Source organism: Protopterus annectens, chromosome 11.part0 (genome assembly GCF_019279795.1).
Source record: "Protopterus annectens isolate FY-2018-M chromosome 11.part0, PAN1.0, whole genome shotgun sequence".
In the NCBI taxonomy this organism is placed as follows: Eukaryota; Metazoa; Chordata; order Ceratodontiformes; family Protopteridae; genus Protopterus; species Protopterus annectens.
Genome location: NC_056745.1, coordinates 592,305,206 through 592,317,735, shown reverse-complemented (window position 1 = coordinate 592,317,735; position 12,530 = coordinate 592,305,206).

The window sequence follows — 12,530 nt, the reverse complement described above, 5'->3', positions numbered from 1 at the left end:
TAAGTTGACATAACACTTAACAAAGAGTGTATACACATTAGGGACATTTTCCTAGCTTGCATTTTGTTGGTATAACATGTTGGAAAATAAGAATGCCTCAGAAGCTACAATCTCCTTTTGCAACTGTCTATCCCATGCCATCAGTGTTACCTCTGAGCTGTGTATTAACTGCGTACACCACAGAAATAGGCATAACACATGTATGAGAAGGATCACCCTTAAAGGAAATTGTACATTTTAATATTCTAGTATTTATGCATCCCATACCTAAATGTGTGTGGCGTTATAAATGTGGGAGCATTAACACCATTGCCTAAGGCACTCCTATCTAACACAGTTATCATGCACAGATAAGAACAGATGTAAACACCACACTATGATACGATTTATTCCATAGGCCTGTGCATTGCTGGCATCTGCCACAGGAGGAAGCAATGGATATTGTCAAAAAAACTGAAATTAATGTGTGAATTAAGAAAGGATCATGAATGCAGTTCTAAAACACAAAAATAAAAAAATAATAAAGGGTACACCATACTGGTAACCAAACTACAACACTGCTTTAATACCACAATGGTAGACTAAGTGCTTTCACCTGTCAATCTCTGGCTTTATCAGAGTCACCATGTTAAAACATCACTTCCTTTATATAATATAAAACCATTGACATCACACATATAATTGACTGTTGCTTCAGTTAAGAACACATGTACATTAACAACTAAGCATATTTAAATTTAAAAATTCCAAAAAAAACTTTTTGTTACCACACAGATTATAAGCAAATCCATGTTAATTTAAAACCTAACTACTTTGTAAATAACAAAAATAGTTGATTCTAACTTGTTTTAAAATCTATACAATCATGGATCTCTGTTTCAACAAGGGGGCAATTGAGATGTAATCATTAATGCCAAGTACATTTCTGGCATTTAACCTCAATTGCCACCTAGTTTCACATAACTCCAAGTTGTTTTTCGTGTTACCCCCTCTTTCACTCACTTCATCCCTATCAATAATAAAAAACAAAAATCTTTTGAAATTATGACAAGCTACGGAATGATTAAAAAGTGCACTACTCACTTTCCTGTTCTTGATATCCCTCACATGCTCGGCTATTCTATCCTTCAATTTATGTATAGTTTTTCCAACATAGAAAGCCAGGAATGTGCTACAGGTAGCTATATACACAATGTTGGATGTAGTACATGTTCCCCATCCGGGACATTCCAAGGTTCAATATTAACCCTCCACTGCCACATAAGGGCCATCATTAATGTACTTACAGTAGTTACAACAACCACATTTATACATTCTAGACCTATAAGTACCCTTTAATCTCGTGTCATTCTGATCTTGGATGTCTTTTAAATTCCTACCCCTGCCATATACAATCCGAGGTTTATCCCCCAACTTGTTTTTAAGTTCCATATCAAAACTCTTGTCCCAAACAGAATTCAAAATAGTTACAAGTAGAGGACAATCGTGATTGTACTTCACCACCATCACTGTATTCCCTACAGCAGGTGTTGTGGCAACCTTAGGATAAACAGTCCCTGCACCCAAAATAGGGTGAAAAACATTGCATCTTTTTCGATATATTTCTTTTCTGATCTTCAATAACATTTTCAGGGGGTACCCACAGTTGATAAACATCCTAAAAAGTGTGTATATTTCACTCTTAAATTCATTGTCATCGCTCACCAACCTAGATAACCTACACGTCTGACCTTTCACTACTCCCCATTTCTGGTGGGGAGGATGACAACTGTCATAATGAAGCAACCATTTGAGTGTGTTGGCTTCCTAAAGATAGTGGAAATCAACTTTCCTTCCATTTCCTTGAGAAGTATTTCCAGATAATCAATCTCGTTCCTATTAAATGTGTGAGTAAAGGACAGGAAACCTGTAACTGTTGTTCAAAAAGACACATAGTCTTCGATTTCTGACTCTGCCCCTATCCATAAGACCAGTGTATCATCCAAAAATCTTAGATATTTAATAATTTTGGACATAAACCTGGACTCAAAAATTGTATCCTTCTCCCATTCCAATAAAACCACATTTGCAAAAACAGGGGCACATTTTGCCTGTAGTTTGGCGGTAATACTTGCCCTCAAAGAAAAGGAAATTGGTTTTCAAAACAATTTCCATAAGGCTGGTTAAAAATTAACTCTCATACTTGGCATACCACCAGCCATAAATAAACATTCTTTGAAGGCTTTGATACCGTCTTCATGTGGAATCACGGAAAAGAGATTGACTACATCTATGGCCAAAAAAATCACATTATCAATAGATACCACATCTCATAACATCTCAAGACAGTGCCAAGAATCCTTCAAAATATGGTCACTGGTGGCAATAATATGTTTGGTGTAGTGATCAACAAAAGCAGCTAGTTGTTCAGTCTTAGAGCCCCTAGCCAACACAATAGGTCTAAATGGTGGATCTTGCACACACGTATGGATTTTAGGAATGCCAAAAATCACAGGAATAATTGGGTCATCCACAGTCAAATATTCAACCTCAATCCCATTAATAACATCCTGTGAAAAAGCATCAAATAACTCAATATCAGTCTTAGAGTAGGCTTAATTAATCTCATTACAAGAAACTCTGGAATAGGTGGATGAATCATTTAAAATCTCAAACATCCTTGAATTATAGTCAAGGTTTGACATCACCACCATCCCACCCCCTTTATTGGGTTTCATAAATCTAACCCTTCTATCATTTTTAATCTCCTGTAAGGCTTCCCTTTCATTTTTATTTAGGTTGTCAGTGTAATACACCTTCTTGTTTAACTGTTTCCTAAATTATATTTCACATAGGGACTCAAAACCTCACTTTCATATGGTAGGAAGGAATAAACGTACTAGTCCTTTTCAGACCCACTGCAAAATGCACATCCTCCTGTGGAAATAACAATTTCAAATTCAGTTGTCGTGTATACAATCTAAAATTCAACAACAAAGAAGCAATATCAGTTTTATAATGTGGAACAAACGAGAAACCTTTACTCAGCAATTCACAATGTGCAGAAGTCATTGCCAAACTAGTACAATTGTACACCACAAAATCCCCATTTCTGAGAATTTCAACATTGTCATGATGTTCACATTCTGTTTCATTAAATACAGTTACATTTTCAGAATTATAAATACACTCTAATATCGGTAATTCTGTCTCCCTTTCCCCCTCCAGCCCCTCTGATTGTACGACCATCGGTTCCATTGTGCAAAACCATTCTGGACAGCCTGATTCCTCAGGCGTTCCGATCTTCTCATCTTTGGGGGGGGTCTAAAAAAGCTTCTTCTCTAACCTCATGAGCATTTCCCCCTTTAACAGTGTTGTTAACAGACCCATTCATGTTAGAGTTATCAGCCTTATTTGAAATGTAAACATCATTACCTACTTTTTCACCATCCAGAACATCATTACTACCTTTATCATACAAGTTAACAGAATACACATTCTCAGTTGCATAATCTTTCATGTCCCTTTTTAAATTTAAATATGCTTAGTTGTTAATGTACATGTGTTTTTAACTGAAGCAGCAGTCAATTATATGTGTGATGTCAATGGTTTTATACTATATAAAGGAAGTGATGTTTTAACATGGTGACTCTGATGAAGCCTGAGATTGACAGGTGAAAGCGCTTAGTCTACCATTGTGGTTTTAAAGCAGTGTTCCAGTTTGGTTACCAGTGTGGTGTACCCTTTATTATTTTTTATTTTTGTGTTTTGGTGCTCATTGGTTTGCTTTACCCTTCGTGTGGTGAAGTTTATGTTCATAATGCAATTCTCAATGCATGTGTCACAGTAGCACTCACACCAAAACATTGGCAGGCCAAATTTCTACTGCCATGAAATCCAAAGATATGTTCACATGTGTTCATGCAACATTTCAATGTATAATACTGATGCAATGTAATTGTTGTTATGTGACATCAATACATTCACACAAAATGATTCCCTATGCTAGAATTGAACATCAAGTTGCACAAGTCCTCCAACTAACAATATGGCTATGAATTACATGCATGACAGCAGAACTGCTATCACACCTGTTGAACTCCATCTATGTGAAGTAATTACATCAGATGTACTTTATATGCCCATATTTTTTGTCTGAAAAAATGGATGGAGGAGACGTCTGCCTCTCTATAAGTACACATTAGAATTGAGGGGAGGGGTCATTCCTGCAGAGCAGTTAAGAACACAAATGCTTACAGTCACTCAGCGGTGGTTTGGAACACTTGCCTAAGTGTTAAGAAAATCAGCACAATAGTGGGATCACTGAATGTGCCATGGTATAAGTTCATCACCAGTTGTCATATGTGTGGTTATGTTAAAGCCTTACATTGTGTTAATGAATCAAGGAATATGTGTCCCTGTCATTAATTAGAAATAACCTTGATGTATGTCAGACAATATTGCTTGATGCTAGGTATACTCAAACACACCTATGGCCTCCTGCTGTTGTCACTGTGATGGCAGAACAACAATTATGTACAAAATGAAAACAATTTTGTATTGGAACACATGCCTTACATAGGCAACAACATACATTACAATGTCTGATGTCCTCAGTTCTGAGGAGACAGCTTACTACAACTGGTATGGAAGGGCAATCTAATCAAATGACACCATCAGTCCTCAATACAGCATTTCAACATACAAATTAGAATAAACACTTGTATGAGGAAACAACATCTACACATGAACATAGCACATGTGAGTGACAACACTGTTAAAATGTACACTGACTGTAAGCAGAGACATCAGGATTTGAACTATATACCTAACATCATAAACTAATGAAGGTTTGCTGAAACACAATCACCACTTGAGATATATTTTACAACTGTGGCACTGCACATTTCAATGGATCTTATCAACATTATGTATGACATTGATGTTTCCACTAAAAAGTGGTTGCACAGTACAAGCACACTGTGCAAATATACATCATATATGTATTTGCAGCCTGCTCTGCACAGCAAGAGGAAGAAATACACACTTACAGAAGATAGCCAGTCCTGTATTTAAACTCCCCATCTACCTACTGGCACACTCTATAAGCAAGGATGTTATAGGCATGCACCACAAAAGAAGTTTGACTGCATGTGAGCCATATTGCATTTTTAAAGGGATGATGTGCGTTCAAAATGACTTTTACTGTCATGTAGGTTTCTACATTTTGTCAATAACAGGAGGTGTAAGACACTCCTGCATCCATTTACATTCACACACACACACACACACACACACACACACACACACACACACACACACACACACACACACGTTAACTGCTGTGAGATTAGAAATCCCAAACTATGCATTTACACAGCATAGAGATCGTGGTAGTTAATACAAGCCCCACTGCAGAAGTCTGATTTCTACACTGTGAAAGTGCACTTTATATAGGAGGACAGTAGCACTGTGCTGAAGAGAAGTGTTTAACATTAATGTAAACAGTGTAACATTTCCCCCAGCCTCCAAGGTCAGTGAGAACACCATTACATAAGGTCATATTTATGCAATTCTATATACAACTTACATACACGTTAACTGTGAGGAAATTAGAACCCTTGACTTATTTAGCTACACAATATAGAAGACACAGTCCTAAATGCAAGCACAACCACAAAGCCTGATTGCTCCAGTGTGAGACTGCACTTTACATAGGATGACATCATCACTGCATTGCAGAGATGATGATGTTGAGAGAAGGGACTAACACTGATATGGGCTCACCCTGCAATGTAAAAGCTTCTCCAGACTGCTAGATTGGTGAGAGCAGCAGTACTTAAGGTCATACTTGCATGATTCTATACATAAACCACATACACACAAGTTGCCTTTAGATTAGAACTCTCTACCTATATAGTTACGCAACCTAGAAAATACAGTATTTAACAAAAGCACCGCCAAAGAAATCTGATTTTTAGAGTGTGACAGTGCAATGTATATAGGATTAGTTTCTTATTCTCTGTCAGAGAAGATATTTTGCTGTTGAATTTTTTATGCAAAGCCATAATTGTTGATATGAAAGAGTAAATGCAATCTTCTGATCAATAATAAATTCATATTGTTGACTTAGGTCTGCTGTCATCAATGTATATTGCAGAACTGAGACTGACATGTACCTGTTTACATGATGTTGTGTGGATGAGACACACACACTTGTAAACACAGGATGGACAATGAAGCATTCATGTATCATCAGGTGATGATGATGGCATATAAACCTTGATGAAAAGTGCTGATATTAGCAATGGTATCTGCTCATGTATGGGCAATATGCACTGTCATTACTAAACAACTCTTAATGTTCCAATGCAGTAAGGCTAAGCAATGATGAAGTACGTGTGCCAAGGCTCTCTGTGGTTGCATATCATTTGCAAGTGTAAGTGCTGCAGTGCAGACATAACTGTACATAATGAAGTGTACAGTCAACAACAGTTAACTGCAGTTCACTTGAGTACAAAAGGCAAAACTTACCACACATCCGTGTAATGAAGTAATAATATTCAGTAACAATACTTATCTTGATCAAAATCTCTTTCTAAAACGCAGTGCTGAGAAACTCATTTGCATGAACTCAGGCAAAGTATTAGCACACGCATGATTCTGCTTTGAGGTATTGAATGTAATGTTACAGTGCTCAGTGGTGCTCCCTGCCAACCTTAACACAAATAAGGAGCAGAAAAAATGGTCTGATTTTGATTAAATGTAGAACAGATTTTTTTATGTTAATATTTAACATGTCATGATGCCAACATTTGTTATGGCAGTACTTACTCAGTGCCTTGCAGATACAGGTACATGTCAGTCTCAGTTCTGCAATAAACTAAAACCTTGCTCTAATGCCTCAGATAACCTTCCATCAAACTTTTCAAAATTAGCAGATGACAGCATAGCCTACCCCATCTGTATTCCCATCAACCACTCCATCCAGGAATCTTATGTAACCCTCCCTTGGAAAAAGGCATTCATCATCCCCTTACATAAGGGAGGCAATAACAATGACATCCTTAACTTCCATCCCATAGCAATACTTGCCCTTTTCTCAAAAATACTTCAAAAATGTGTTCACCAACAACTTCTTTCCTTCCTCCTTGACAATAACCTCTTGTCACCTACACAACAAGGCTTCAGACCCTACCATAGTACCTTGTCAGCCCTCTTATCTTTCTTTGACATTGTCAACCATGCCTGAGACTCTGGCAGTGTTGTATCCTCTCTGTTCTTAAACTTATCTAAAGACTTCTATACCATTTCCCACAACCTATTACTATCAAAGCTCTTGCACATTAACCTCTCTCCCCCAACGCTAAATTGGTTTTACAGTTACCTTTCAAACAGGCAACAGTCCGTTAAATGGAACAACTCCACCTCCTCTTTTCTTGATACCCTCACAGGAGTGCCCCAAGGGACTATCTTAGGCCCTTTATTATTTAATATCTTCATTAATGACCTCCATCATTGCATCCCAAATGCTAAACTTGTTCAATATGCAGATGACTCTACTATCATCTGGTCAGCTGATTCTCCCTCCAAACTTATGGAACTAACTCAAACTGCTTTTAGTTGCAGTGAGACCTGGATGCTAAATAACCATTTAGCCCTTAATGCAACTAAAACTAAGTTTATGGTTTTCTCCTCCACCAAGAACTACACAATTGATAAAAAGTCCTTCATTATAAAAAGCCAAAACATGATCCCCATTGAACTAGTCCCTCAAACCAAGGTTCTTGGAGTCTTTATTGATGAACAGCTAAAATTTGATATACACATTCAAGCCAACATCAAGAAAACTCACCAAAAGCTAGGTATGCTTCATTGGCATAATTGCTACCTAACCACCTCAACCAGGCTAACCCTCTCCACCTCTTACCTACTCCCCTCCCTCACTTATGGAGCTCCAGTTCTCACCAACCTTCAAAGTACCATCAAGGCTAAGCTGGCATCCTGCTACAATAAAATTGTCAGGTTTGCTACAAATTCCAAAGCTTCCTCTCACCACTGCATTTCCTTTCATTCACTGAACTGGTTAGCACTCCCTAGTCATCTGTCTTTCATTCACCTCTCTACTGCCCATAAACTCATTTTCAATCCTTCCCATTGCCCTTCATTATCCTCCACTTTCACAATGCACCATCCTTGCTGTTCTCTTAGATCCACCAATCAGAACCTACTTGAACTGCACAAACCTCTTCGCACTCCAGGCCAATCCCTATTAGCCTTCTCTCTTGCACAAAAATGGAACTCACTTCCTCCCCTCATTCAGACCACCTGAAATCATTCCACCTTTAAGGCCCTTCTACACTCTTTTCTATCCTCCACCTGGGAATGTTCCTGCTCACATCCCTCCTAAACTTCTCCTATTTCCTTTCTCATGGTTATTCTGCATTGTATTAACTGCCAATAAATGTAAATGTATCTTGCAACTGTCTCCTGTATAACTGTATTAACTACCAACAAATATTGTAGTGTACATGGAGCTTCCTCTCCTATAATTGTATAAACTGCCAATATTATTTGTTTTTTGTACTAACTGCTCATATTTTGTATATACTTTATTGTATTAACTGGTAAAATAACTGTATTAACTGCCAAAAAATATTGTATTGTACATAGAGCTTCCATTCCTATAATTGTATAAACTACCAATATTATTTGTATTTATTGTACTAACTGCTCAAATTTTGTATATACTTTCTTGTATTAACTGATAAAATAATTTTGAATCTATTTGGAGCTTTTCTCCCCGGGCCTCCATTGAAAAAGGGCTCCATATGGCCCAATGGACTTTCCTGGTTAACAAACTACAAATAAATAAATAAATATACACTTTGCATGTTAAACTCTACATTTGGCATGTTAGGGCCAAAGCTTAATTAAAAAATGAATTGTTGCACTTACCTTTCACGGTTGCGTAATGTCAGACCCTGAGCAAACAGGGTTAACTAGTAAAGGAAAAAAGTGAAAACGAATCTGGTTGATCTTCTCTAGCAAAACAGGCTTAGTAGTGATGCACAGCCATCAGCACTCTGGACAGTACTGAGTGGAGAAAGCCCACCTGTCACCTTACGTCCTCTGTAGCACAAGGTATGATCTAAATGGAAAAGCAGTTAAAGCAGAGTTTGATTGCAGTATGAAGATAATTTTGCAAAGGGTTTCAGAATGTGATTATTAACAGTAATTTTGACCATAGGTGTAAGACTATATTGAAATGACTATTCTAAATATGTTAATGGCCCGGCTTGTGTTAGTAATTCCTAATGAAATAAACATTTATACTTACTATATATTAGCCATGCTTCAAGGGGAATCACAAGTTAACTGGGTATATTTTGAAATAATTATTATGACTCAGCACATATCCTAACTATGTGTGGAAGGCCGAATGTCTTGTGAAGTGTGGGCATTATACTTTCTTACAGTAAGGACAGTAGCCAAATTATATAAGATGGACATTTCATGCGTCATCCTACTAAGTATGTTAGGGTATAATGTGATGAGCCAGAAGAGGTGATGAGGGACACAGAGGTCGAGAGACACATAACAGTTTGTGTTAAGGCATATTTATAAATATCTTTATGGCATGTTTGTATTACATTTCCTCATTAAGAATGTGTCCTGCTCTGTAACATTAATTGATTGATAAAGGGATAGAGACGGTTGAGGCATGACAATAACCGATACAACCACATCCATATGCATGAAAACATCTAAAACAACTAAAACATTCCCTTGGTTAACCAAAGCCACTCGCAACCTAATGAAATCAAGGAACAGAATGTGGAAAATATGTGTAAAATCCAAGCTACCCATCCACCTATAAAAATACAAGGAACTTAGAAACCTGACAAAAAAAGCAAATCAACAAGGACAAAAAACAATTCTATCAAAACCCAACAACTGCTCAAAAGTCAAGTCCATCTAAGTTTTGGCATGCAGTTAATCAAATTCTTCATCCTGGCAAACCTTCCTCTCCAAACTCGTGTCCTACAAAAACACCACAAGAAACTGTGACCATCTTCAATTCTCACTTTATTGAATCTATCAAGATGCTACCCTCCAACTCCCTAAATACCAACACTCTAGCCTCTCCCAACATACTGTCTCCTCAAACTCCAGTAACCCATTCTCTCTCAAGCCTGTACCTACCAGCAACATCAAAACCCTACTCAGCAAACTAAAACCCTGTTCTCTCTCTGACGACAACATTCCTCCCTACTCCCTTCAAATAGCAACAAACTCTCTAGATCTTTGTGTATCCATTCTCACAAACCGTTCCATCTCTGAATCAGTAGTATCCACTATTTGGAAAGACTTCTACACTCGATCTATGCATAAAGGAGGTAGGTAACTCCTCAGACATCTCAAATTTCAGACCTATAGCTATCTTTTCATCCCTCTCTAAAATCCTGGAAAAATGCATTCACAAACAGGTCATACAATACTTGCTACAAAAAAAATCTCCTTACCCCCACTCAGCATGGCTTTTGCCCTAAACACAGTATCACCACAGCCCTCCTTTCCTTCATAGGTTCATAGGTTCATAGGTTCATACTAGGCTATCTGCCCTAGGACATTTATAAGCCTAGCCAGAGTGTGTTTGGCTTTCGCCACCCATTTTAAATTAATTTTGCTATGCCCTTTTTCGAGGTTAGTATACTGTGCCTCTGTCTAACAGTGACACAGAAGTGATACCCGGGGTAAACCTACGATCTCCCATCCACTCATCAAGATTCCTCTTGAAGAGAGTCAATGAGGGACTCTGCCTAACCTGGACTGGGATTTTATTCCAGAGTGAAGGGAGCCACTGGGTTATAAATCTGTCCCTCCAGCATGTCCTATTTATTTCAGTGCTAAGGTTCAAATCTCTCGAGCACATAGGTCGATGGGATTTGGATTTTTTGAGGTGCAGCATGTCCATTAATTCCGAGTTGGACATGGCTTTATACGTCAGGCACAGATCGCCTCTGAGCAGGCGGTATGCCACTGAGTAGAGCTGGAGTTTCTTTAAGCGGGCAGCATATGTCATCTGTTTGACCCCTTTGATCCTCTTGGTGAGGTACTTTTGGGGTCTTTCCAGTTGCTGCAGGTGTCTGGTAAGGTACATCCCAAAAGGGGCATTGTACTCAATTATGGGCCTGATGAGGGATGATTAAAGAGGCACGATGACCTCCCCTGATCTAGATGTGAATCCCTTCATGATTAGGTGGGCTATATAAAATGTTTTTCTAACCACTTTGGCCACGTGGTTGTCAAATGAGAGATTGCTATCAACTTGGCTCCCCAGGTCCCTAATTACTTCTTCTGTACTTAATGGATTACCACCTATGTGGTAATTTGTGGGCACTTTGTTTTTGCCAAAGGGGATGACTATACACTTTTTGGCGTTTAGCTTGAGGCCATGGCACCAGTTGTCTGTTTCTATGAGGCCCTTTTGGAGGATGCTTGTGTCGGCTGGAAAGGTGATTCTGGCACCCAGTTTGCAGTCATCTGCGAACTTGGTCAGCCACAGTCCTTCCGTGTTTGCCTGTACCTCCGAGAAATATATACCGAACAAGAGAGGTCCCAGGACTGAGCCTTGTGGGGCACCACTTGTAACTGGTTTGGAATCTGACATGGCTCCAGCAATTCTAACCATGTGGGTTCTGTCCTTGAGCCAGTTTGCAACCCATCTAGTGACATAGGGGTTTATATTTAAGCTGGTGAGCTTATCTATAATGCCCGACTAGGGTATTATATCGAAGGCTTTTGCGAGGTCCACGTAGGCTGTGTGGACCACCTTCCCCCTCGTCAATGGCCTTGGTGACTGTTTCAAAGAAATTGGCCAGGTTTAAGAGGCAGGATCTGCCCTTAACAAAGCCAAACTGGGTAGGATCCAGTGTCTGTAGGTCCTCAGTATCTTTATTTATGAGGTCCATGATGATCCTTTCCATAGCTTTGCAGACCAAGCTAGTCAGGCTTATGGGGCGATAGTTTCCAGGATCCGTTGAGGCACCACCTTTGTGGAGAGGGACCACTGTTGCTGTACGCCACTCTTTGGGTACATATCCTGTAGTAAGGCTGAGATTGAACAGTAGTTTTATGTTTGAGTTTAGCTCTTTTTGGAGTTCATGTAGGACGCAGCCCCGGACACTGTCTGGTTCCATTGATGCTGTGTTTTTTGCTTTGGAGAGGGTGGCTCTTACCTGAGCATCTGAGATGTCAGGGGGGCAGCACTCTGCTGGGATAGATATTCGCCCTTTTGGTTGGGGGGGTTGTGTTGAACCTGACAGCTAGGATGTTGGCAATGTCTGTGGGTTCGGTGTATTTTTTTGTCATTTTGGACTAATTCTGAGCATATCTGGGAATTCCCACCCATGTTCCTAACATAACTAAAGAAAGCCTTGTGATTATCCTTAGTGTCCTGTGCAATTTTCCTCTCGAAGCTGGCCTTAGATGATTTTATGAGTGCCCGTAGTTTTTTGCAAATACTGATTAGAGATGCCTTCTCTTTT